The sequence below is a fragment of the Felis catus genome, chromosome C2, assembly GCF_018350175.1.
Source record: "Felis catus isolate Fca126 chromosome C2, F.catus_Fca126_mat1.0, whole genome shotgun sequence".
NCBI classification, from domain to species: Eukaryota; Metazoa; Chordata; class Mammalia; order Carnivora; family Felidae; genus Felis; species Felis catus.
In genome coordinates, this window is record NC_058376.1 from 148,076,059 (window position 1) to 148,103,475 (window position 27,417).

At 47.5% G+C, this 27,417-nt stretch overlaps 2 protein-coding genes and 1 long non-coding RNA gene across 13 annotated transcripts in view; 1 reads left to right on the top strand and 2 right to left on the bottom strand.

Annotated features, from left to right (window-relative positions):
• POMGNT2 (protein O-linked mannose N-acetylglucosaminyltransferase 2 (beta 1,4-)) overlaps positions 1–27,417 on the top strand; it is a 49,343-nt gene that overhangs the window by 14,364 nt on the left and 7,562 nt on the right. The window contains exons 5-10 of one of the 6 annotated variants that reach the window (XM_045037744.1): positions 627–742; positions 4,877–4,992; positions 9,932–10,354; positions 12,264–12,332; positions 14,440–14,519; positions 15,766–15,839. The gene's annotated coding sequence lies outside the window, so the exon portion shown is untranslated. Of the gene's footprint in view, positions 1–626; positions 743–4,876; positions 4,993–9,931; positions 10,355–12,263; positions 12,333–14,439; positions 14,520–15,765; positions 15,840–27,015; positions 27,155–27,417 lie in introns of those variants that run through there. The other 5 variants (XM_045037745.1, XM_045037746.1, XM_023260667.2 and 2 more) reach the window with 5 other exon arrangements.
• On the bottom strand, positions 741–4,598 carry LOC111562318. The gene is made up of 3 exons (XR_002745505.2): positions 4,081–4,598; positions 1,425–1,611; positions 741–1,154 (listed from the first exon to the last, which is right to left on the bottom strand). It is a non-coding gene; the product is annotated as an uncharacterized LOC111562318 (long non-coding RNA).
• Positions 24,439–27,417, bottom strand: part of GASK1A (golgi associated kinase 1A) — an 85,293-nt gene continuing 82,314 nt past the window's right edge. For 3 of the 6 annotated variants that reach the window (XR_006585615.1, XR_006585616.1, XR_002145029.3), the window contains exon 10: positions 24,439–27,390. The gene's annotated coding sequence lies outside the window, so the exon portion shown is untranslated. The remainder of the gene's footprint in view (positions 27,391–27,417) is intronic. The other 3 variants (XR_006585619.1, XR_006585617.1, XR_006585618.1) reach the window with 2 other exon arrangements.

Consider the following 27,417-nt stretch of genomic DNA (forward strand, 5'->3'; position numbering starts at 1 on the left):
TGTATATGTACAACGTATTACTCCATTACGGCAATCAAAAAGAATGAAATCTTGCCATTTGCAACTACGTGGATGGAACTGGAGGGTATTATGCTAAGTGAAATTAGTCAGAGAAAGACAAAAGTCCTATGACTTCACTCATATGAGGACTTTCAGAGACAAAACAGATGAACACAAGGGAAGGGAAGCAAAAATAATGTAAAAACAGGGGACAAAACATAAGAGACTCTTAAATATGGAGGACAAACTGAGGGTTACTGGAGGGGTTGTGGGAGGGGGGATGGGCTAAACGGGTCAGGGGCACTAAGAAACCTACTCCTGGAATCACTGTTGCACTATATGCTAACTAATTTGGAAGTAAATTTTAAAAAATAAAAAATAAAATTAAAAAAAATGTAAAATAGTAAATGATAAAAATGTAAAATAGTAAAAAAATAAATATTTTTTAAAAATTTAAAAAAAGAAAGAACAGTGTTGGGGAAGAGGAGATAAGGAATGGGGTGATTTTGAATGACGCGCATTTTACGTTCTTCCTCCACAACTTAAAGTTTGTTAAAGGCAATGCGATTATTTAAGCTTTAGTTTCAGGAAATGAATGTGTCTTTCATAATTATGCTCTTCCCTAGGTAGCACTTAATTATCTATACAAGCCAATGTACAGCAGGGAGCCTTCGGAAAGCCCTATTTACACCTCCTGCTCAAGCTGGCTGGGAGTGCTCACCATGGGAGGCGAGCGGACTTGGTAAGCTCGAATGCTAGCATAACTGCCCTTCATGCCAACAGTGAGATGGGCATATGTAACCTAGAATTAAAAACATATAATAAATCTTACAGAAATTAAATTTTTTTTGAGTAATTATTAAACTTTAGAAAGAGTATTTGTAAAGCCCTTCAAAACCTCTTTCTATTGGCCTATCCAGAGAAAGCAGCCCTGGATTAATGGTTGGCTGGAAGGACTTTTGTTCTCTGCCTCTTCTCTCAATTCAGCTCTCCCGGGTCCTGCCTCATTTTCTGGTCTGGCCACAGATTCCATTGAGATGATCTGGCTTCCTTTTTCTCCATTTGCTTTGAGTGTAAAGACTCCTTCTAAAGATCCTAACAGATGCATAGCTTTCAAATGGAGTAGAATTATAACAGGTTTCTGGAGGACCACCCTGAATGAGGACAGTAGAAGCAAGGTTAGAAGAGGGTAGGGGGAGAGAGGATAAACATTGCAGGAATTTGTACAACTTGATGGTGAGGAAGGAGAGGGAGCAGAAGGGGTGAAAGTGGCCTGGGAGAGAATGGAGAGGCTGGGATGGAGTCCCCTCAAGCTAGGTCTCATCTCCCTCCTCCATTTGCTACCTACATGGCCTTGGGCAAGATATTTAAGGACCCTTAGCCTCAATTTTCTCATCTATAAACTAGAGACAAACATAACCTACCATATAAGGCTGTAGTGAGGATGAAGTGAGATCATTCCCATCTAAAGCCAAGCACATAATAGGTACTGAATAGATGACACATCATTATTGCGGTGGATAGCCGGCCTCCAAGAGGATCTTCCAAGAGCCTTGTCTGTTCGTATTCACACCCTTGCACGGTCCCCTCCCGCACGGATTCAGTTCTGACCTATGTGAACAACAGACTACTTCAGAAGACACAGTGTGTGAGGCTTCTGCAGCCAGGTCACAAAAGGCATTCTTCTGCATTGGTCTCTCAGATCACTTGCTCTGGGGAAGTAACCACTTCACCATGAGGCTACTCAAGAGGTTACATAGAGAAGCCCACAGGTAGAGAAACTAACTTTCCAGCCATGTGAGCTAGCCCCCTGGGAGGCAGATCCTCCTGTCTCAGTCAGCTTTCAGCAACTTTATGAGACCCTGAGGCAGAACCAAACAGCTAAGTCACTTCCAAATTCTGGATCCAAAGAAACTGTGAGATACAATACACAATTACTGTTGTTTTAAACCACTAAATTTGGGGGCGGTCTGTTAGGCAGCAGTAGATAACTATTATAAAAAGTTATTAATTGGGGCGCCTGGGTGGCTCAGTTGGTTAAGCATCCAACTTCAGCTCAGGTCATGATCTCACGGTTCGTGGGTTCGAGCCCCGCATCAGGCTCTGTGCTGACCGCTCAGAGCCTGGAGCCTGTTTCGGATTCTGTGTCTCCCTCTCTCTCTGCCCCTCCCCCACTCACACTCTGTTTAATGTTTTAAATAAACATTAAAAATGTTTAAAAAATTTTTAAAAATGTTTTAAATAAACATTAAAAAATTTTTAAAAAGTTATTATCTGATGCTACTATATAACCACATTCTAGAACTTAGTGTCTTAAAAATAACAAAAATCATTTATTACTTATTGTGGTTTCCGTAGGTCAAAAATTTAAATGAGGGTATTATGCTAAGTGAAATAAGTCAGGAAGAGAAAGACAGATACCATGTGTTTTCACTCACATGTGGATCCTGAGGGGAAGGGGAAAAAGAAGTTATAATATGTGAAAGCGGGAGATGACTAACGGACCCATTATGGTGGAGTGAATAAATTGTGATACAGTCATACAAAAGAATACCCTACAGAAATGAAAATAGACCCTTAGCAACATGAGGGAATCTCACAAAATATTGTTGAGTGACAGAAGCAAGTAAAAACAAAATACACAAGACTATGGTTCCATTACATGCAGTTCAAAAATCAACAGTATGTCATTAGAGATGCATATATAGGTTGTGAAACTATAAAACAAAGCAAGAGAACATTGATAAAAGTAAATATGGAGGTTACGTCTGGGGAGAGGGAAAAGGATATTTTCAGGCAAAAAGCATTAGGAGCCTCCAAGTATTGACAAAAGTGTTTGTTTTTTTTTTTTTTGTAACCTGAATAGTAGATACTCAATGTTTACTTTATTGTTTTTCTTAGAATTTTGTGTATACGTTTTATACACTCTTATGTATACATATTTAGCAATTAGTAAAAAAACATACTTTAAAATTTTTTTATTTTATTTTATTTTATTATTATTTTTTAAACGTTTTATTTATTTTTGAGACAGAGAGAGACAGAGCATGAACGGGGAAGGGGCAGAGAGAGAGGGAGACACAGAATCAGAAACAGGCTCCAGGCTCTGAGCCATCAGCCCAGAGCCTGATGCGGGGCTCGAACTCACGGACCGCGAGATCGTGACCTGAGCCGAAGTCGGATGCTTAACCGACTGAGCCACCCAGGCGCCCCTAAAATTTTTTTAAATAAAAAAACATACTTTAAAAAAATTTAAACGAGACACAGAAGGAACAGCTTATCTCTGCTTTATGATGTCTAGGATATCAACTGAGGTGGCTTGAAGGCCGGAGGCTGGAATCACCTTAGGGATCATTCATTTACATCTGACAACTGCTACATCACGTAGATTTTAAGACAAACTCCAGCCAGGTAGAGCTATGCCTGGAATGTGGGTCTGGAACTCAGGGCTACAGATACGGATCTGGGAGTCATCTAGAGCAAAAGAAAGGGAATGTGACCCCCAGAAAACGGGACAGGTTTCAGCCTTGGGGGCAAACCCAGCTTAGTGCTGCATAAATGCTTGATTTATTGGAAGTATTGGGCCGGACCTCAAAAAGCCAGCTACCCGGTTCACCTTGAGAGTTTACTGCAAAGGAAAGTACTTTTTTCCAGTCTATTAAAGCTTCGTATCAGCAAATAAACCACTACCTAACGCTCCACAGCCAGAATAGTTTTTAAAACCAGGATGGGCTCATAAAATGAGACATCACTGTCTGAACACCGGTTCCTAGGGGACCCATAGGCCATGTCCTTTGGGATCCTAACCGTTAAGACTCTGCTTTGACCAGAACCCCCGCCCCCTTCCCCTGTCTAGTAAACGGGTTGCTCTCGGGCCACTTGGTGCTTCTCTCCATCAGCTGACTATCGCTAGCTCTCTTGTAGAAAACACATTAAAACAACTTAAATTAAAAATCGCAAAACAAAACATGTTCATTGCAGGGAAGAAGTATATCCCCAGGGGACAGGAGGTGGCAGAGAGGCCGGGCCCCCAGGGTGCACCGGGGCAGGCCGGTGGGGTCGTGGCCGCAGGGTACTCACGTGACGCGGACAGGTGCCTCCAACCTGGGGGATGTCACGCCCGTGCGGGTGGCTGCATAGGCCCTGGAGGCGGCGGGCGGAAATTCACCGCAGGTGCCGCAGGCCGTTGGAGCCCCACCGCAGGCGCAAGGCGGAAGGCGGAAGGCGGGTGGTATTGGTATGCACCCTCCTCAGCGGGGGACCCGAGAAGGAGCGCTTCCGAGACCCAGCAGAGGTTCCAGGCACGGGGCAAGGCGGGTTCTGTCAGTATGGGCCTTCCTTGTAAGGAGTTGGCCCTTATACCTCAAATCTGACAGCCCTCGGACACGAGCGAGGTGACGGAGGCCAGCAGGGCACAGGACGCGCATGCGCCCTCCACCAGCGGCCCACTTGAGCGGAAGTTCATGGTACTTGAGTTTCTGGGAGCTCCCGGGGCTTCCCCCTGCTGGGTCTGCCTCGGTGTGTTCTCACCACACCGTAGGTTCCTGCTGCTCCCCATGCGGCCCATCGTGGACGTGCCGCAGTACAGGCAGAATGATCTGGACGCGGCCCTGGAAGCCACACTAAGGGAGAACCTGTTGCTGTGGAGCACGCTCCACGTGAAATACCTGGAGATGGGGAAGATCATGGTCAGGTTTGAGGGGATCTTGTAGCAGGCGATGGAGGAGGCTCAGAAACGGAAGGAACTTGGCCACGCCGAGATCCAGAAGGTTCTGAAAGAAAAAGACCAACTGCAAACCAGAACACCACCTCGTCAAGCAGTTTTGATGTGGGAAACAAAGGCAAATGAAAAATTAAATTTCCGTACTGTCTGCAGCCCACTGACAAGTCCTTGAGACAGGCAGAGTGGCATTCCTTTAGGAGCTCAGCTGCCCGGATGATGACACTTGGCTAAGGGCAAAAGGCAACCTTCGCCCGATCCCTCAGGATACTGTAAGTCTACTTTAATTTTTCTGTTTCAACATTACTTTGGCTATTAGGGGTCTTTTGTGGTTCCATATAAATTTTAGGATTGTTTCACAATAGACTCTTAAATACAGAGAACAAACTGGTGTGGCCAGAGAGGAGGGGGGGCAGGCAAAATAAAGGGGATTAAGAGGTTCAAACTTCCAGTTATAAAGTAAGTCATGGGGATGAAACGTGTAGCATAGAGAATATAGTAACAACATTGTATGGTGACGGATACTGACGATACTTACGGTGAAAATAAAAATCACCTGTAATCTTACCATTCTCTGTGCTGATATCTTTTCTATGCACAAATACACTCTTTTTTAAAAAAATTTTTTTTTCAACGTTTATTTATTTTTGGGACAGAGAGAGACAGAGCATGAATGGGCGAGGGGCAGAGAGAGAGGGAGACACAGAATCGGAAACAGGCTCCAGGCTCTGAGCCATCAGCCCAGAGCCCGACGCGGGGCTCGAACTCACGGACCGCGAGATCGTGACCTGGCTGAAGTCGGACGCTTAACCGACTGTGCCACCCAGGCGCCCCAACAAATACACTCTTTTAAAAAAGAGATTATATTGAATGCTTTGGTACTTTTTTCATTAAATATGATACAGTGTGAAATATCTTTCACAGCATTAAGTAAATATTATTTTACAACATCCTTTTAACGACTTTTTAGATGGTTCATGGCTTTATTTAAGCCATCCTGTATGGCTGAGGAATTAAGCAATTTCCATGCTTTTGTTTCTTCTTTTGAACATTTTTAGTTTGAAATAATTATAGATTCACAAGAAGTTGCGAAGATAGTACAGAGAGTTTCTTTCCATGGAACGTCTCCATCCAGTTTCCCCTTCTGGTACATCTTGTATGATTATAGTACAATAGCAAAACCCGGTATTTGACATTGGTATAAAGTTGTACGTAGTTCTCTGTCATTTTAACACATGTAGGTTCGCTAACCACCACCACGAAGAGATACAGAACTATTCCATCCTCTCAAAGACCTTCCTCTTGCTGTCCCTGTACAGTCATAGGCCACTTACCCCTCTACCCCATCCCTAACTCCTGATAGTCGCTAATCTGTTCTCCATCTCCATAGTTTTGTCATTTCAAGAATGTTATATGCCTGGAATTAGAGCATAGAATCTTTTGTGACTTTTTTCATTTCTCAGAATGCCTTTGATATCCACACAAGTTGTTGAATGTATCATTCCTTTTTTATTGCTGAATAGTATTCTATGATATGGATACACTATTCATTCATTTATCTTGTTTAACCACTTATCTATTGAGTTTAACCATTTATCTATCTTTCAAGTTTTGGGGTATTACAAACAAAACATCTGCGAACAGTTGATACAAGGGTTTGTGTGGACGCGAGTTTTCATTTCTCTGGAATAAATGCCCAGGAGTGCAATTGAGTCATATGACAAGTGCATGTTTAGTTTTTGAGAAACTACCAAACTATTTCCACCAGCAGTGTGGAACTGAGACCCAGTTCTTTGCTCACCATGGTATTGCCACTATGTTTTAATTTAGCTGTTCTTCTCATAGGAGTGTAGTGATATCTCATTAAGTTGCACTTCTCTAGTGGCTAGTGATGTTGAACGTCTTTTCATATGGTTATTTGCTATATGTATATGTTTTCAGTAAAATATTTGTTTATGTGTTTTGCTAATTTTAAAATTTATGGCCTGGGATACCGTTTATTTTAACATATATGCTGTGGGTGCTTAAAAAGAATGTGTGTTTTGTTGTTGTTTAGTGGAGTGTTATGTAAACGTCCATTAGTTTCCTTCTGGTTTTGGTGGGGTTGAGCTTTTTTCTATATCCTTGCTGACTTTCTGTCTTACTGTTCTGTCAGTTGTTGAGAGAGGGATGCTGAGGTCTCCGCCTGTCATTGCAGACTTGTCTGTTTCTACTTTTAGTTCCATCAGTATTTGATTCATTTACTCTAAGGATCTGTTGCTAGGTGCATTCACATTTAGGGTTATCATGTCTTGTTGGTGAGTTGATTCTTTTGTCATTACATAGTATCCTTTTTATTCCTAGTAATTTTCCTTGTTCTTGATGCTACTTTATCTGAAATTAATATAGCCAGCCCAGCCGTTTATTACTATTACAAACAACACTGTTTTTAGCTTTTGTACTCATCCACAATCATGAGAATTTCTTGGTTGAAAGTCTGCATGTTTTTAAAGGATTTTGACTCTAGTGTCAAATTGCCCTGCATAAATCTATTAACTTTTACTGCCTCAGCACTTAAGCATTATCACTTAAAATAATTATAAATGACAGGGTTTAACCAGTTTGATAGAAATGCTGTCTCATAAACTATAAATCACTGATGAAAGAAATTGATGATGATGCAAAGAAATGGAAAAGCATTCCACGCTCATGGAATAGAAGAACAAATATTGTTAAAATGTCGATACTACCCAAAGCAATCTACACAGTTAATGCAATCCCTATCAAAATACTACCTGCATTTCTCATAGAGCCGGAACCCTAAAATTTGTATGGAACCACAAAAGACCCCAAATAGGCAAAGCAATCTTGAAAATGAAAAGCAGAGCTGGAAGTATCACAATTCCAGACTTCAAGCTGTATGCAAAGCTGTAGTGATCAAGACAGTATGATACTGACACAAAAACAGACACATAGATCAATGGAACAGAATAGAAAACCCAGAAATGAACCCACAACTCTATGGTCAGTTCATCTTTGGGGTGCCTGGGTGGCTCAGTTAAGTGTCTGACTCTTGGTTTTGGCTCAGGTCATGATCTCACGGTTCGTGAGTTCAAGCCCCGCATCGGGCTCTGCACTGGCAGTGCAGGGCCTGCTTGGGATTCTTTCTCTCTCCTTCTCTCTCTGCCTCTCCCATTCACGTGCTCTCTCTCTGTCTCTCTCTCTCTCTCTTAAAATAAAGAAATAAACGTAAAAAGAATTAATCTTTGACAAAGCAGGAAAGGATAGCCAATGATAAAAAGACAGTCTTTTCAACAAATGGTGTTGGGAAAACTGGACAGCAACATGTAAAAGAGTGAAACTGGACCACTTTCATTAAAAAAATTTTTTTTGAATGTTTATTCATTTTTTTTGAGAAAGAGAGAGAGACACAGAGCGTGAGTGGGGGAGGGGCAGAGAGAAAGGGAGAGACAGAATCTGAAGCAGGCTCCAGGCTCTGAGATGTCCACACAGAGCCCAGGGAGGGTCTCAAACTCAGGAACTGATCATGCAAGATCATGACCTGAGCCGAAGTCTGACGTTCAACCGACTGAGCCACCCAGGTGCCGCAAACTGGACCGCTTTCTTACAACATACACAAAAATAAATTCAAAATGGATGAAAGACCTAACTGTGAGATAGGGAACCATCAAAATCCTAGAGGAGAACACAGATGGTAAGCTCTTTGACATTGGGCGTAGCAACTTCTTACTAGACATGTCTTCTTAGGCAAGGGAAACAAAAGCAAAAATAAATTATTGGGATTTCATCGAGATAAAAAAAAAGCTTCTGCACAGTGAAGGAAACAATCAACAAACCTAAAAGGCAACCTATGGAAAGGGAAGAGATATTTTCAAATGACTTATCTGATAAAGGGCTAGTATCCAAAATATATAAAGAACTTATAAAATGCAATATCCAAAAAACAAATAATCCAGTTAAAAAATGGGCAGGAGACATGAATAGACATTTTTCCAAAGAAGACATCCAGATAGCTAACAGACACATGAAAAGATGCTCAACATCACGCATCCTCAGCAAAATACAAGTCAAAACCACGTTGAGATATCACCTCATACCTATCAGAATGGCTAACATTAACAACACAGGAAACAACAGATGTTGGCGAGGATGCAGAGAAAGGGGAACCCTCTTACGTTATTGGTGGGAATGCAAACTGGTGCAGCTATTCTGGAAGACAGTGTGGAGGTTCCTCAAAAAGTTAAAAAATAGAACTACCAGGATCCGGCAAATGCACTATTAGGTATTTACCCAAAGGATACAAAAATACTGATTCGAAGGCATACATGCACCCTGATGTTTATTTATAGCAACATTTTGAACAATAGGAAAATTATGGAAAGAGCCCAAATGTCCATCAACTGATGAATGGATAAAGAAGATATGATCTATATACACAATGGAATATTACTCAGCCATAGCAAAAAATGAAATCTTGCCATTTGCAGTGATGTGAATGGAACTAGAAAGTATTCTGCTAAGTGAAATAGGTCAGTTGGAGAAAGACAAATATATGATGTCATTCATATGCGGAATTTAAGAAACAAAACAATTGAACATGGGGGAAAAAGAGAGGCAAACCAAGAAACAGACTTAACTATAAAGAGCAAACTGATAGTTACCAGGGGGGGAGGTGGATGGAGGAATGGGTTAAATAGGTGATGGGTATCAAAAAGTACATTTGTGATGAGCACGGGGTGTTGTATGTAGGTGATGAATCACTGAATTCTACTCTTGAGACTAATATTGCACTGTATGTTAACTAACTGGAATTTAAATAAAAATGTGGAGAAAGAAAAAAGAAATGTCTCATAACTCAGTGAAGGTAGTCATCGTTGGTGCACATATTTAAATGAATTAAATTCTCATCTATCCTAGTAAAAAGCCAAGAGGTCTAAAATTAATAAATCAAGAAATAGGGCATATGTGTATTTCGAGAGTGGGCAGTAAATGCCGGATGCAGCAGCCATGAGTTGGGAATGTTTGCCCTTGAGGAAGGTCCAATGGGATGGGCGTGGGGAATTGGAGTGGCGCCCCAGAGGAATAGTGCTTTTGTATTTATTTGTACTTGTAGTAATAGATATATTTTAAAATATGAGAAAGTTTTGATTACTTTGATTTTATAAGTGACATCTAATTGTTGGTTTAACTTGCATTTACATTTATTACCAGGACTTCCATAATCGTACAAACCTAACACGAAGTAAAACTGCGCCTCTCCGGGGCGAGACTACAACTTCCAGGGTTCCGCGGATTGAAGGCTTGGGCTGTTCTCGGAGGCAAACTACAATTCCCAGAATTCCGTTAACCAAGGGGTGGTTCTGGCCTAGGGTCCGAGCAGCTGAGCTCGCGAGCCTGCGCACGTGCACTGGCTGCCGCGCCGGGCTCGCCAGCCAAGCAGGCGCAAGGCAGGCACCCGCGAGCCCCAGCGGCGGCGGTGGGGTGGGTGCCGCGGGACCTGCCCTCCATGCCTGGTTTTCCCGGGCTCGGGGCGGGGTCAGGAGGCGGCAGCGGCGGCTGATTCAGCCAAAGCCGACTACGCGGAGGGCCCACCGGGACGCTTCAACGCCACGGAGCCCCGCCTGCGGGCTGCAGGTGAGACGCGCGCTCTGGGGGCTGGCGAGGGCTTCGCGATCCGGCTGGGCTTGGAGTTGAGGGATCGGCCCCGGACTTCCCTCGGGAGGGATCGACGAGAGCGTCGGGCCCTGGGGTGAAGGGAAGCCCGGAGAAGTTTGCAGAACCGAGTAGTGAGTGTGATGCGCACTGAAGGAGGCGCGCGATGGGGGCGGAGGTGAGGGGCGATGGACCCTTGGGGTCCAGACGCCGTCCGGGCCGGGGCGTCGCCCCCAGGCGCGCGGGTTGAAGCCCTTAGCTCCCAGCTGGCGCTGGCGGCTGGTCCTCACGCCCCTTTGCTTGCGCGACGGTGAGGCGCGGTTGGCGGGGAGCCAGCGAGGTGCGCGGAGGGGACCTGGGCCTCCTGGGCTCCTTTGGAAGGCAGTACCTAGGCAGGCCTGCAGCTGATCCCCGGGCTCTTTGGGGCTTGGTGGGGTATCTTTTGTGTGCCTGGTGGTAAGAGCCCACCATGGCCTGCTTCACACTACCTGGGTAGCTTCTGGAGGGACCCAGTGAATTTCTGACCCATTCCATGTGTGTAGGACCCTGTCTCCTGGGCACTGATGAAAACCTGCTGAGATCTAGGGGTCCTTAGGCCAGAGCCCTGCACTTGGTATTGGGAGGCTAGGGTCTGCTTACTTTATGCCAACCAACTCTCAGAGCCTACTCTTGGAGGAAGCAAGGCCTGGAATGGGAAAGGTTATGGTGTGAGTTTGATAGGACTTAGAGGCTTGGAGCACCAAATGTTCACTCACCAAATGTTTACTGTTACATGCGCTGGGCATTCAAATCCTGGCTCTCATGTACTAACTGTGTGCCCTTGAGCAAGTCATTTATCCTCTCTGAGCCTCTGTTTCTCTGCAAAGTGGAGATAAAAGTACCTTCATCACAGTGTTGCTGGGGAAGGTTAAATGAGATGATGCCGTGCAAGTCTTCAGTCAGGATTGGTACACAGTGAATGTGCAGCAAATCTTAGCACTTGTGGTTGCTAAGATAAAACATGGTAGAGGTGAGATTGGAACCCAGTTCATCCTTTCCCATTACAGATGTGGAATCGGGAGTCCCAGTTAGTTAGTGGCAGAGCCAGAAAAGAATACAGGTCCCATTTTCCCCAGGGATGGCCAGCACATCAATTCCTGAGCCTTGGCCCTCAGGAGGGCAGGGAGAAGCAGAGAGTGGAGATCCTCAGCCAAGGGGCGGATGGGGTGCTGGTTACTGAGTTCCCCCACATGACACCGTGGCCATGTGAGCGTCCTGGAGGGCTCGATGTGTCAGAGCAGCTACACCAGGTTTTGAACTTTCCTTCTGATTGGTAAGTTCTCGCTCTGGGCCTGGCTTTAGAAAATATTTAGCAATGAAGAGAGGCTTCTAGTGAATATTGAGCTAACTGGAAAATTAAATTACCAGATGCGCCATTCCCCAGGGGTCCGCGTCACTCTCGGGTTGGTTGTCAGTGGATACTCTCCCCCAGGACCTGCCTAACACCTGACGGGTTTTTTAAATTGGATAAAATAATGAACATGAAAGGCGTAAGCAACAAATGTCATCATAGACTTTGGAGTTAGACTTGGGTTTGAATCCCAGCCCCACCACTTAATAGCTGTGTGCCACTGGGCAGTTCACTTAACAACTCTGAGCATACTTCTTCAAACGTAGGATGAAATCGATAGCACCTATTTTGTATTTGTAGGAGGGAATAAATGAGATCGTTTCTCTAAAGCCTTAGCACTGTTTTGGGCATATGTCAGAGCCACTGAATGGGAGGTAAAGCATTATTGCGATAATAATAATACTATAAAAATAATTGTCAGGCATTGTGTTTTGCCTGTGTTGTCTCTTTGAATTCGCAAAACCACTTTGTGAAGTAGGTGTGATTGTGTCTGTTTTTCAGACCAGGACATGAAGGCTTAAGAATTGGCCCAGGCAGACGCAGAAGGACAAATACTACATGATACCACATGTAGGTTGAATCTAAAATAGACTCACAGAAGCAGAGAGTGGAATGATGGTTGCCAGGGGTTGGGATGAGGGGTTACGGGGAGGCATTAGTCAAAGAGTATCAAGTTTCAGGTATACAAGATGACCAAGTCCTAGAGCTCTACTGTACAGCTTAATGCCTATAGTTAACAATATACTTTAAAATTTGCCAAGGAGGTAGATCTTATATTAAGTGTGTCTGTCACAAGAGGGTGGGAGGAAACTTTTGGAGGTGATGTATGGGTTTATGGCATAGATTATGGTGATGGTTTCACAAGTACATACCTATCTCTAAATATCAACTGATGTATGTTAATTATGCACAACTTTTTGTCTGTTAAAAAAAAAAAAAAAACGGAAGAATTGGTCTAGCATCATGCAGCTGCTAAATGACAGGACAGGAGCTCACTCTGGCATCTCCGCTCCAGAACCAGTGCCATTTACTTCTACTCTGCTGCCCGTGGTTCTTGCGGTTCTTGAAGCCCCGTTGTGACCCAGGGCAGCCTCCAGGGTCACAGCAGGGGTCTTCTCCGACCACGTGGAGAGGTGGTGGGACCCCGCAGCCTGGCCGCTTGTGCTTTCTCTCCATGTGTGATGTTGGATGAGGCTGGAGGAGGCATCCGCTGGGTGAGCCTGGGGGATGAGGAAGAGGCAGCCCCGTGGCCCCTAGTGGCTCTCATCCCCGGACCACACGGCTGGGGAAGGGTGCAGTCAGGGTGAGGCCTCGAGAGCTTGATGAGGAGAAGTGATCCTGTTTAGGGGCTGGGAAGAGTTCCAGAGCTCAACCTCTTCTCTGGGCCTGATCTCTGCTTTTGGGAGGAGGGCCACCCGAGAGCCTTGGGTTGCGAGGAGAGGAGCTCTGGACTGAGAACAACCGCCGTTTTAATCTTGGCTGCCTGTGAGAGCTCACGCCGCCTCTCTTGACCTCTTTTATAAAGAGTTAGAGCAAATCATTTCTAAGGGCTCTTTCAGCTCTAAAATGCGGTGGTTTTGTAATTTTAAATTGGTGGATTAACCTTCTCAGCACAGCACCAGGGCAGGTGGGATAATTGTCACCGCCATGTGCAACACAGACTTTCATTGGGGCAAGAGAATGACCACAGCTCCCTTGAGCCACCTGCCGCTGCTGGGTGTCTCTGCTGGTGGGCACGGGGTGGGGGGTTGGAGGGGGGGAGGAGAGTAACCTTACAAGGAGAGCCTTGGGTTGCTAAGCTACAGTTGAGGGCCTGTGGGTCTGCATTTCTGCAGCCATTCACACCTGCTCTGCCCTTGAGTGATAAAAAACTCATTGCTCTGACGTCTACCCTGCTTCTGTGTCACTGATTGTACCTCCGAGTCTGAAGCACTGTAAGACTTGGAGTCAGTCATTGGTTTGTATCCTGGTGCCCCTGCTTGAGCTGTTAAGACCTACAGCAAGCTTCTTAATGTCACTAAAGTTGGATTTTTTTTGTATTAAAAGAAAGTGGAGATAATAGTATCTGCATTAGAGGACTTTGTGCAGCTTAAGGGAAAAGGTGTAGGAAAGGGGCTTAGGGTCAGTGCCTGGTACACGGTAGGTACTCAGTAAAGCAAGGTGGTGGTAGAATTAACCTCCACCCTCTGCCCAGAAGCCAGCATCCCCTTTTCCTGAGCTAGCCAGGACAGAGATTGGTCCTTCCATTTTTTTTGGCTTCCCATGTCCTCATTGCTGCATACCCAGGCCCTGGCATCTGTCAGAGAATCAGACTTTTCACTCCGCCATTGGTAGACTATCATCGGTACAGTCTTAAGAGTTGCCTCTTTTCTCCATTTTGAAAGCATAACAGAGGGGCCCCTCCTGGCTGGATACCGGGTACTCAACCATGAACCAAGCCGCAGGGAGGTGCTGGAGACTCTGATCTGCTAAACTGCTCCTCTTTCTACTATTACCAGTACAGGCCGTGTCAGGCAAAAAAAAAAAAAAGGGGGGGGGGTAAGAAATAAACGAGATTAAAAAAATGCCTAAGAAAGCACTTCAGAAACTGAGGCAGATAGAAGGATGCTTCAATTTGCCCCCCAAAACTGCTTCACTCAGCTCCTAGAGCACAGACTTAGTGCACCCTCCTTTCCAGGATCCCCTCTGTTCCAAGAAGCACTGGAGGAAGGTGTCAAAGATGCCACCACGCCTGCAGACACAGAGCTGGGCAGCTGGGTGAGAGGCTGCTTGCCGTGGGGGCTCATCTTCTGGGCTGGTCACCCAACATGGGTGCGGGCTTCACTTCTGGGGGGCCCTGGCCAGCTTCGGACATAGGCACAGAAAAGCCACTCACAGGGACCTTGTGGTCTAGTAAGGAGTTAGAGTTCCGGTTATTCTAGGCCTGGGGCAAGAGGTGCAAACTCACATGCTCACTAGAGCCAGGGGCCAATGGGGAGGGTGAAGCCGGGGGGTGGGCCATGTGACCTGGAGACCTAATACCCAGTTTAAAGGTCAAGCTGATGAAGTCGTGTCGGGAAAGTGGCCTGGTGGTACCTATGTGTATCAGCTTGGGCCCCCATAACGAAGTGCCACCGACTGGGTGATGAACAACAGAAATTTATTTCTCACGCTTCTGGAGGCTAGAAATCCAAGATCGAGGTGTTGACAGCTTTGGTTTCTCCTGAGGCCCCTGTCCTTGGCTCGCAGACGCTTGCTTCCTCACTGTGCTCTGTCGCACTTTTCCTGGCTGAATCGCTAAGTGCTTTGTGCCCCATACCAGTTGGGTCCCCAGATCTGGTGCCCGAGGTAGAAAAGGCAGAGAAGAGTTAAGTGTGATGACAGTTGCATCCCCTGGAAATCCATGCCCTGGAAGGCCGAGAAGATGAGGGCCAGATGGTACCTGGGCTGTTATTAACATACATCATGTTGACAGGCTCCACGTTCAAATCCTCCTTGTATGGACTTCACTCCGTACAAGCTGAGGCGCTTGGGACACATTTACTTAGCTTTTCCTAGCCTCTGTGTCCTGATCTGCAGATGGGGAACATGTTAATAGTGCTATGCTAGCCCCTTATTGTTGGTTTGAGGATGAAATGAGGAAATGTACGGCAGTTTCTAGTACGCTGCCGACATACGAGGTTGGAGGTGGTGATGGTTGAAATTGTTAATTTCATGCTGAGACCTGGCTGCTCGGGGGCCCTCTTCGCAGGAGAAGGGAAACAAGTCATTAGGAAGACGGGGGGAGCCTGGGAGGGACTGTGAATGTGCCACCAAAGCCATTGGGGGTTCAGCCCCTTTAGGAGTGGTTTGGGGTTGTATGGCTGGTTTAGTACCTGTGTTTCATTCATTGTTAATTCGAGGAACCCTAATGAATTACAGTTCTGACAGCTAATGTGTTTTGAGGCCTATGTAGGTACTTTATGTGCATTAGCTCGTTTAGTTCTCCCAGCACCCTAAGGAGGTTATTATTCCCATTTTACAGTTGAGGAAGTTGAGGCTTGAGGCGTTAATCTGCCAAGATCATAAAACCAGCTCACACCTAGGATCTAAAGGAAGGTAAGTATGAGCTGTGTGGCCTGGGAAGAATTCTTGGCCACCACCGCTAGGGAGGGGGATTTAAATCTCCACTGCAGTCTTGTGTGTCCCGATGCCTGCACTTAGCCCAGATTGGATGCACTTACATGATGTGGGAGATCTGCCAGGGTTTTGCACCTTCCTAAGCAGATTCTTTTGTTACCCACCTGACGATGCTCTTCCTCTCGGGAGCCCTTTGGGCAAGACTGGTGAGCGGCAGGGATTTTTAAGCAAGGCTAGTTGACCGCTATCAGGATGACCCAGGGGGTGATCACATGAGGAGTCGGGTCGGTCCCACTGAACCGGGAAAGCCTGTGGTGTGTACAGAACGCTTCCCTGACATTCCTGGGACAGGAGGACAGCATCCTGTGGTGACGGTCCCTCCTCTCCCCGGGCAGTGAAGGTGCCCCCTCCAGTAGTGTTCCAAAGCACACGTTCCCTTCCTCTGTGACAGCTGCATCACGTCAGGTTTTAACAGCCTCTTGTCCCCTCTGCCACAGAGAGAACCTTGAGGATAGAGGTGTTTTTGTTTTTTCCATTTTTGTATCTCTTGCACATTCTTTACTCTCTTTTGGGTTGATGCAAAGCCTCACTCTCCCATTCTCTTCATGTCGTCTTAAGTCTTTGGACTCAGGTTCATGAATAGATATTCATAAGGACTGATGTGGATAAACATAGGTCATCTCCCACCCACCTTCCTGATACTTAGGTAGAGTCAGCCAGAAGCTAAGAAGGGCTTGCTGTGGCACCTGTACCAGGGAGGTGCCATGGTGGGCGTCCATTTTGCTTGGTCGGTGACTGTGCCATATTGGTCATTGAATAAGTCATGCCTGTCTATATCTAACCAAAGACTTTTTTTTTTTTTTTGAGAGAGAGAGAGAGCACAGGCATGAGAGCCAGAGAGAGAGAGAGAGAGAGAGAGAGAGAGAGAGAGCGCGCGCGCGCACAGGCATGAGAGCCGGGGAGGGACAGAGGAAGAGGGAGAGAGAGAATCCTAAACAGGCTCCAATCCTGACTTGGGGCTCAGTCATAACAACCGTGAGATCATGACCTGAGCCAAAATCAAGAGTCAGACACTCAACCAACGGAGCCATCCGGGTGCCCCCAAAGCCTATTTAAAAAACAATTTTTTTTAATGTTTATTTATTTTTGAGAGAGAGAGTGAGGGAGGGAAGAAGGGGCAGAGAGAGAGGAAGACACAGAATCCGAAGCAGGCTCCAGGCTCTGAGCTATCAGCACAGAGCTCGACGCGGGGCTCAAACCCACGAACTGTGAGATCCTGGCCTAAGCCGAAGTCGGACGCTTAACTGACAGCCAGGTGCCCCTAAAGCCTATTTTTAAGAGAATGAAGGGTCATTCTAAGACCGTTTGTCAGGAATGACTCCAGGGCACAGCTCTCCACCTTGGGCCAGAGATCCAGGCCTCCGCAGATGTTTCCAGGAGGGGTTCCCTTCGGGGGTGTGTCCCCAGCTTGCCTCCTTGCTGGAAGATGGAAGCTGTGGGCGAGGGCTCTTTCCGTGTGCTGCAAGCCCCAAAGCCTTGTGCTGTGTGAGCGTGCGTATCCTTCCCTGCTTTCTGCTCCTGCCCCTCACCTCTGGGGTCCACGGCCCCAGAACAGGCTTTGTCTGGGACAAAGTGATTGACAGGTGACTTGAGACTAGTGTGGTCTGGTCCATACAAGTTAACAGACCCCTCCCCTCCTTGAGGCCTTCGTGCCCGGAGCAGGCAGGCTGAAAACCTGATCCAAGCAGTTGGTGCAACACCTTAAGAGTCCAATCAGGACTGCGTTTTCCGTGGAATGAGTTTATTTCCAAAGAACACAGGTTTGTAGTCAGCCTTCCAGCCCCACAAGCAGAGAAGGTGCCACCGTGGTCTTTCTTTTGAGGCGTAGAACCAAGGTTCGGGTCGGTCCTTTTGTTTGGCTTCTTTCCCCCAGCCAGGACGGCTCTTAATCTGCCTCTGACAGGACTTCACTGGGGAAAGCAGCAGGGACTCGGCCCTCCTTTTCCGGCAACTCCGTGCCTCGCGGGGAAGGGTTGTATCCCCTCAGTCGGCAGACAGGCCTTGGAGAATCTGGGGCGGAAATATTATAGATCTCCTCTTGTAGGAAGATGGGTTTAAAGAGAAATTTGCTAAAGTCGGGTTACTTTTTAAATTCTGCGAAGTAAAAAGATGAGATGTGGTGCCCATTTTGCACGGGCAGCGGGTTTTTGTTTTGCGTGGACTTGATCATACGTCTTGAGGTCAGAGTGGGTTTATGTTTGATGGTTGGCAGTAATCTGGGGATCGGTTTTAAGTGCAGGTTATATCCTCGGTAGTTAGTGTGTTGGGACGGGAAGTGCGTGTGGTCCCGAAGTGATGGAGAAGCCTCATTATCTTCACTTAGGGTGTGGGTGAGATGAGTAGTGGGGAGAGGTGGTTTTTCCAAGTTGTATTTTCTCCTCTTTCTAAAGGAAGAACAAGCAAACGAGGACCAAGGTCGTTGGGTGCCCTGGGAAGCCTGTCTCCTTTAAGAGTTGCAACACATCTCGTCACCCACCAGCATTCGCTCCCCTGGCCTCCTCCCTGCTGCAGCACCGAGGGCTCTCAGCTCCTCAGCCGTCATTGGTCCAGGAGGTGGCTGGGTGGGAGTTAACCATATCAGCTGGCTGAGTGGACAAGTTATTCCATGGGGAGGGAGAACTTTCTGCCTGTAGCTGGATGTAAACCAGGGAAGCGTGTTGCTTCATTTGAGGGTGGTGGCCATGTCACGACCGTGAGAGGAAGCTGCCCAAGGGGAGAAGCGGCATCCCAGGGAGGCAGAGCAGAGAGGGCGAGTACTCTCTGACAGAGTCCTTTAGCCACTAGCCCCACCCAGCCAGCCCAGGCTGCAGTGTGGCCTTTGAGCAGGGTGGGATGTGTGGGCCTTTAATTGGGCTCGCCCCTCCCTGATTTGAGTCCTTTGAATGCCGCGTTTCTTTTTCTTCTTCATCCCCTGCCCTACTTCAATTAAAACCAGTCTTCTGTGTCTTGATGGTTTTGAGCACAGTCTTTAGAGTCAGAGGACGCTAGGTTAATATCTAGACTTCACACTTGCATGGCCTTGGGCAAGTCGTTGAACCTCATTGACCTCAGGTTCCTCACCAGAGAATTGGGAATAATGATACTTCATAGGGTTGAGGGGAGCACCAAATGGGATGTTGTACGTAGAGGCTCTGGGAACCCCTGAAGGCAAGGCAGGCTTGGAGCAAGGGCCAGGCTGGAGGCCTCTGTTAGGACATCTGTCTTAGCCTTGCCCAAGCAGGAAAAGGGTTTATTTTTCTTTTCTTATTCTCTGTGTGGAATGGCCCATGTCAGAGACCCTCCGGCCTCCCCAGATCCCATCCCATTGGAGGCTCTGCTCAGACGGGGGTGGTTTCCCTGGCCCTTCACAGATCACCGGACCTTCATACCCACCCACAGATCCTAGATGGACAGGACATTTTTCAGGGGGCACTAGGAGGAGACAAAATATATTATCCTGGGTGACCTGTGCCTCTGAGGGCTACCGTCTTTCCTCTTCCTTGTCCAAGGAGCCTCATGACAAGACTCCTCTGGGGCAGCCCTCATCTCTGAGAGGTAGTCCAGGTGGAAATGTGTGGGGTCAAGTCCTGACCTGTGGACAGGTCCTGACCAGTGGCCCTGCCACTGAGACTGTTTCTGGAAAGAAAAAATGGGGACAGAGTGAACCATCATGCCGCATGGTGGTAAGGAAAGAATCAGTGGGGTCGTGCATGCACGTAAGGGACGCCGAACGGCACTGGGACAGCGGGAACCAATAGGTGTGTGGTGCTTTCCACATCTGACTGCAGACGAGGGTGGAGGCTGCCCCCTGCTCAGAAGTGGGTTCACTCGGAGAGAGAGGATTAGAGACAGCAGGTGAAGGAGGGGTGAATTCCAGCTCTGTCTTTGAGCTGTGAGGTCTCAGGAGAGTAAGTACAAAGGAGGATGGACTGCTTCGGCGTGTGAGGGAGCGTCCTGTCACTGCAAGGACCTTGTGATGCTGGGATTCTGGCCCCTCCACCCATTTCAGCAGAGCCAGGTGACAGAGTCGGGCATGGAGGCCTTCAGTCTGAAGGAGTTCTCATCCCTGATCACCATCATTCTGAGTAGGCTCTTGGCGCACAGAGTGGCACTAAACAGTGGGTCAGACATCAGGACTGGACACGGTACGCCCTGTCAGCCCGTCTGGCGAGCCGCAGTCCCGCAGAAGGCAGCAGCTTGGCTGAGTGTCTTTCTTAGTCCCCAGTGCCAAGGAGGGTGACCTGAGTTCTCCCTCACCGTCCCCGTCTCCCTACCACTGCCTTATTGTCACTGAGACTAGTGCCCTCTCCAGGAGCACCGAAAATTGGCCTGGAGAAAGGGGACATCACCGGCTCCGTTTTCTGGTAAGCAAACTTGGCCCAGTTATTCGCCACCATTTTGGATTTCCTCCTGGAGTTTTTTCATCCAGAAACGTTTTGAAATTGGTGATGGAGAAAGGCCTCTTTTATGTTGTTTAGTGCTAGGGGTCTGATTGACGCGCTCTGTGCCTCCACTGTTATCTTTTGAACACTCTTCTGAGCATTTTGCCCGATCCTTGAGTTCTCCTGGCTTATGCGGGCTGCTGCAGTGCATTTGGGGGATCCGGGGAAAGGGGACACAGAGGGAGTGTGGGAAACAGACTGAAAGATACTTTACAATAACCATTGACTGGCCAAGTACTTGTTGGTTTTTTCCTACTGCACTTTGGCTACTTCACAGCAGGTGAAAATGCAAGGGTGGCTTGTCATCTGTCTTCACAGTGGCAAAATACAGTAATAACTGGGTTAGTTAATGTTCCCCCAGAAGCAGATCCTGAGACAAAGATTCAAGGAGAAGTAGATTATTTGAACTGCATCCCAATAAACATGAATAAGGGCGTGAAGAACTGAGACCGGGAAGGGAAAAGGGGCATGCCTCAGGCTGATTATGGTGTGGGCAACCGCCTAATCTGTCAGGGAACTCTGGTGCCGGTGTAGAACGTGCCTCCGAACTCTCCTACCTGGGGAGGATGGGGTTTCCTTCCTTCCTTCCTTCCTTCCTTCCTTCCTTCCTTCCTTCCTTCCTTCCTCCCTTCCTCCCTTCCTCCCTTCCTCCCTTCCTCCCTTCCTCCCTTCCTCCCTTCCTCCCTTCCTTCCCCCAGTATAGTTAACATACCATGTTGTATTGGTTTCAGGTATACAATATAGTGATTCAACAGTTCCACAGGAGTGGGGTATTTATGCAGCTCTTCTCATCAGATGTTGGTGCAGGCTGCCTGGCCTGAACATGGTCAAGTTAGAAACCCACGCAGTCTGGCCTCTGGGCCCCGTGCTTTAACCGCCGCACGATTTCTAGCGAAATTCTCTGCCCATCCCCAGCAAACCTTCCTTCCCATTTTCCTCCTTGGAAGACAACTTGCGAGCCTGAAGGGCCCCGTGGTCCAGTCTGTATTTGTCCTATCTTCTGTCGGCATCCTTCTGGCTTGGCAGGGAAGGGGGTGGTCACTTAGCATCTACCTAGACATAGTCCTCTCTCCTCCCCAGGCTCAAAGGCTGGCCTCTGCCTGGTTGCCTCATCACGTCCTGAACCCCATGTTTCCAGTTCCCATAAGCTTGATCCCAATTCTGAGCTTAGGGCCTCCCTGGGATTGGTTACTGCTCGCACAGGTCCAGAGGAGAGCCCCGGCCTCCTTCCTCTTGTGGCCCCACCTCACTCCCCACCTGCCTGCTGCCAAGCTCGCGTTTCGCTGCAGGGAGGCCTAGCAGAGGGGCAGGTGGCACACACCCACCTAGAGAGGTGCCCGTGCAGGTTAGAGGTTGGTCTTTCCTTGTGTCCCTGCAGCTCTTGCTCCCTGACGTTCCCTGGGTGTGTCCGCTGCAGCCTTAGCTGCTGTTGGACAAGTTCCTGTCTGTGATCAGAACAAAACCCGCATCAGCGCCTGCCCCGTGCATCTGCCTCCCATCTCTCCAGGGAGGGCTCTGTTTATCTTATATTTTCTAAATATTCACTTATTACTTGTCCATTCCTTAGAATTCTGTCATTTGCAGCAGGGATTTATTTGATTCTTTATTGTTACCTTTTTGACTTTTTATTACGGAAAACGTCAGACACAAAAGAGGACCACAGAAAGGCCGTCATCACCATCTTTCACAATTATCAATTTGCTACCGTCTTGGTCCATCTGCCTCCGTGCTTTTTTTGCTGGAGTATTTCAGAACAAACCACATACATGTCATTTTACCTATAAACACTAATGTTCTCTTGTTTCTTAAGTTTTCTAACTTTTTATGACTTTTTAAGTAATTTTAGACTTACAGAAAAGTTACAGAAAATGCTTCACTCAGCTTCCTCTGATGTTAAATCTTACATAACCACAGTGCAATGATCAAAACCAGGAAATTAACATAGCACCATTACCTAAACTACAGACCTTATTCAAATTCTGCCAGTTTTCCCACTAATGTCCTTTTTCTGGTGCAAGATCCTACCTTGTGTTTAATTGTCGTGTCGATGAGCACTGGATGTTATATGTAAGTGATGAGTCACTAAATTCTATTCCTGAAATCATCATTATACGATGTGTTAACTAACTTGGATTTAAATTTAAAAATAATAATTTTAAAACAATTTAAAAAGTTGGCGTGTCTCCTTAGTCTCCTTCAATCTGGGACAGCTTCTCAGTCATTCCTGGTCTTTTGTGACCTTCACTCTTGACGAGTCCTGGTCAGGTATTTTGTAGAATGTCCTTCAATTTGGGTTTAATGTTTTCTCTATTAACTTCTCTATACACTATATTCAGAGCTAACAGTGGAGCTAGACCAAATTTCCCTCTTTAGAACTATAGATCGAGGTCGTGTGTTTGGGTAAGAAGATGACAGAAGTGAGGTGCCCTCCTCAGTGCATCATTGTCAAGGGGTACATGAGGTCAGTAAGTTATTACTGGTGATGGTAACGTCGATTACTTGTTTCAGGGGCTGTCTGCCAGGCTCCTGTGCCGTAAAAGTTCTATTTTTGCCTTCGTAATAGATATGTATCTCACAGGGAGACAGTTTGAGACTATGCAAATATCCTAGTTCTCGTCATATTTCCACGCACTAATTTTAGCAGTCCGGCAGTGGATCTGGCCTGGAACCATTATTACTGTGATGTTGGCCAAATGGTGATTTTCTGTTTCCGTCACTGCTTCTACATTGACTAATTGGAATTCTACTGTAAGAAAGATCTGTTCCTTTGTCCTTATTTATTTACTCAATTGTGTATTCGTATCAGTATTGACTCTTGCATACTTACTGTGTTCTCTGGGTTCTAATCCATTCCTATTGCTTTAAAAAAATTTTTTTTAATGTTTATTTTTGATATATGTAGAGAGAGAGACAGAGCATGAGTGGGGGAGGGGCAGAGAGAGAGGGCGACACAGAATCCAAAGCAGGCTCCAGGCTCTGAGCCGTCAGCACAGAGCCCGATGCGGGGCTCGGACTCACAGACTGCGAGATCATGACCTGAGCCGTAGTCGGACGCTTAACCGACTGTGCCACCCAGGCGCCCCAATACCTATTGCTTTTTGTTACATTGTCCCAGATCTAGCCGCTGGGGCCTCCTTGTGCCTTTTTGATATGTCCTCATCATTTTTTGAGAACTTCCTTACATTCTGGCACTACGAGATATTCCAAGCTCATCTTGTACTTTCCCTGCCCCAGCCCTGGACGCAGTTATTTTTCACAGAGCCCTGGTTCCTTAGTAGAGGATGATACTAGGAATCAATACCTGAGTGCCACCTGAGTGCCAGCTGTGCCGTCACTGCTCCCAGGCTCTCCCGCTGGTCAGAACTAGGAGCTGCCTGCGTGTGAGTGCACTCCTGCCGCCCCACCCCCACCCCCAGCTGTTCTGCTCACATCCCTCCTGTTGTGCCAGCCTGAGTCCCTCTTCAGTTCCCTGACCCAGATCTGAGCTGAGGCCCTCAGGGCCACCTCTCCAGCTCCCCAGTGAGACACCCTGCTCATCGGCCTCTGCATTCCCTTCTTAAGCCCTTTTTTGTCCCTTCCTTTCCTTTCTCAGTTCTTTCCCTTTCCTGACATTATGGATGAATTAACTCTCCCTCCCCCTGGCTCTTTCTGTGTCCTTTTTTTCTCTTCTTACCCCCTAGAGAGATGTCAGAACTCCTGCTATGGGCATGTGAGGACACAGGTTTTCTCTTCTGAGCAGCCTCGGAACTGTCCGTCCAGTGGTATGGACACTGTCCATGTGGTTAGGATAGTTGGTTCCCACAGAAGAACCAGGGACACTGGTCAGAATTGGTCAAGTACCAGCAACTTAATGTGATTCAGCCTAATAGCAAAGTAGTTCTTAGCTGGTGGGGCTGGGTAGGGAATTTCCAGGAGGGGGCACATGTTTTTGAAAAAGTATATGCAGCAGTATGATTCTACATATGCAGATGCAGATATAAAATACCAACTTCAGGAGGTAAAGGTTGATGAAATCCTTCAATCTTGGGGGTAGACATTGTAAAGAGAATCATGACGAATAGGGGATTCTTGGAAGAAGGGGATACTGGACTTTACAGTTGAGTATGGAGCATTAAAGAGTTTCTCTTCTTTATTGGTGGGTACTTAAGTTTGAAAAGACAGGGAAACATTGACGTTTAAGCAGATTTCTTGGCCGTAGGGTTCTGGGCTTGCAGAGATCCTCTCCTGGAGATTAAAAGGGCTGACCGGAGCACAGGCAAAACCCAGCTAAGAAGGCAGCGGCTTGTGTCCTCTCTGTCACTCTGGGGCTGGACCAGAAGTTCTCTGCCTTTGTTCCACAAAAGCCTTGAAGACCTGCATGAAGGACATGAAGTTTGCGGGCTCTCAGGATAGCTGTGACTTTGCCTTCTTCCTTACAGACCAAGAAGGCCCAATGGGATTGAATGAGTGGGAGCTTTGTTAAGGAAGTAGCTTTAAATCCACAGCGTTCAAATCCACAGGAATTTGCTTAAAGTTAGTCATCTGCAGACTTCGGGACTTGAACTGCCATAAGGAACACGCTCTTTGTACTCCGTTCATGCCAAGCTCCCCCTCCAGGCACCCCATTCTAACTCCTAGGCTTGCCTCTCGCACACTGAGTGGAGGGACACTGAGGCTGGGAACTTGTCATTGGGTTTTCTACCTCTGTTCTCCCCCATCTCTGGGCTACTCTGCTCAAAGACTTACAGTAGCTCCCCATTGCCTATAGGATAGAGTTCAGATTTCTTGACCTAGCACCAAGGCCATTGACATTCTGGCCTTTGCTGATTTTTCTTTTTTAGAAAAAAGTTTTTAATGTTTACTCATTTTTGAGAGAGAGGGAGACACAGAATCCAAGGCACGTTCCAGGCTCTGAGCTGGCAGCACAGAGACTAACGTGGGGCTCAGACTCACAAACTGCAGGACCATGACCTGAGCCAAAGTCAGATGTTTAACCGACTGAGCCACCCAGGTGCCCCATAGTTTCTAATTTCTAATACAAGAGTTTCTTGGAGGGCTTTGTTTACCCAAGTTAGAAGGGTCATGGGGAAACTGATACCAAATAGCCCCACTAGGTTAGAGCACAGCTCAGAAACAGAAGGCACAGGTCAGACCCCCATGTGTTTGCTCCACACAACATGCACAACAACAAAGTTGAATTATTCTTAGTTTAGAGGAACCAAAACCCCAACCCAAACCAGCTTCCATAATAAGGAAAGTTCACAGCAGGAAGTCCAAGTTATAGGGCTCTGAGATGTCACTAGGGTCCTTCCTGTCTCTCCTCCATCATGCCATCCTTGTTCTCAGGCTGGTCAGCAGATGGCAGGCAGCGGCCATGGGACAGCACCTTCTTTTGTGTCCAGTGGGTGGGAACATGGAATGTGACTCCTTCCCTCCGTTCTACTTGGTTCTACTCAGGTAGCATGCTATGCTGGGCCAGTAACTGGCCCCAGAGGCTTGTTCTCTGCTGATCAGCCCTCTGGAGGTGGGAGGTAGGTCTTGGCTTCCTCTGCACCTCCTGGGTATCAGGGGGAGGGGTGGCTTTCTGAACAAACCTGGGGTTTTAGTAGGAAGAGGAAAGGAGCATGGATCCTGGGTGGAAATAGTGCCCCCTCTGTCCTTTATTAATGCACTAGACTTGGAAGCCCAAGTAGAGAGTTGGTGACGGACTCTGGCCCAAGATGCCAACAGAGGACAGCATGTCCTATCTCAGTCCCCATCTGTGGGAGGAATCCTCTTAGATTTAAAATCCTTTGTTTCAAATGACTGTAATGAAAAGTGACAGTTCCCGCCTCAGCACCAATCATCTTTTGCTTCGAGTCAGATGAAGGCAGCCAAGTGTGTCCAAAATGTTTTAAAATGCCAAACTTCATTGTGCATCCCTGTGGCCCTTTATTAACCATCTGGTGCCTCAATTTTTTCCCTTTTCCCCTCTGCTAGACACTTATTAGGTTGACCCTAATTGCGTGAAATTGCTGTTTTTGTACATGACAAGCAGTCAGCTATCAGTATTCATGAGGTTCAACGAATACACCATTTCTGACCTTCTCCACAACCCTGTGAGGTGGGTGCTGGGCTCTCGCTCTTGGTGACCGGGAACCTGACTTCAGAAAGGCCATGCCGTAAAGTCACGGAGCTGGGGTTTGAACCCCAGTCTGTCTGGCTTTTTAGCCTTAAACTTGCCTGGACAGCACACATCCTCCTCTGGGAGCCACCGACCACCGGTAATGCGGCAGGAACTCAGAGCCAGGTTGGTGTAGGGTGTGATGTGATAATTCCTGAGATCAGGGGTCTCCAACAGAGCAGACCAATTGGTCAGACTTCTTGGTGCGGTCGGTGCCCTGAGACCGAGGTGTGCTACCTGTCCCCCGCACCCCCCCTGCACCTTCCCTGCCCCCCTGTCGGGGAGGGTTAGCAGAAGGTGTGGCTGCTCTGGCAAGGTGAGAACTCCAGAGGACTTTCCTCAGGGAGGGGGAGGGAGGCTGCAAGGGATGGAACGGGCCTGCCCTCCCTAGCAGAGCCGTGCCCAAGGGGGTGAAGAGCGGCTCATCCACATCAGACCTGGCCTGGCCCTAGCGGGTGGCAGCTGGGTGGAGCAGTGGACGGACTGGGCTGTGCGGGGAGCCACCTGCCTTCGCTGGACCCTGAACTCAGAAGCTGCGTGGCCAGGCCTGCACGTGACCTGCCGCTCTCCCCAGCCTTCAGGAGGCAGCACTCGCCAGGAGTTCAGGATGCCTCCATTTTTAATCCTGCCGTGTCGCAGAGTTGCTGGATGATTCGGGGCACTTCTCTAAGGTGAGGAGGACTCGCTCAGTAGTTCACCTGAACGACGGTGGAATTCCTGGGGCGCCTGGGTGGCTCAGTCGGTTCAGCGTCCACCTCTTGGTTTCAGCTCAGGGCATGATCTCGCAGCTTTGTGGGTTCAAGCCCCTCATCAGGCTCTGTGCTGGCAGTGTGGAGCCTGCTTGGGATTCTGTCTCTGTCCCGTCTGCCCTCTCCGACTCACGCCTCTCTGTCTCTTCCAAAGTAAACTTAAAAAAATTAATAATAACAGTGGA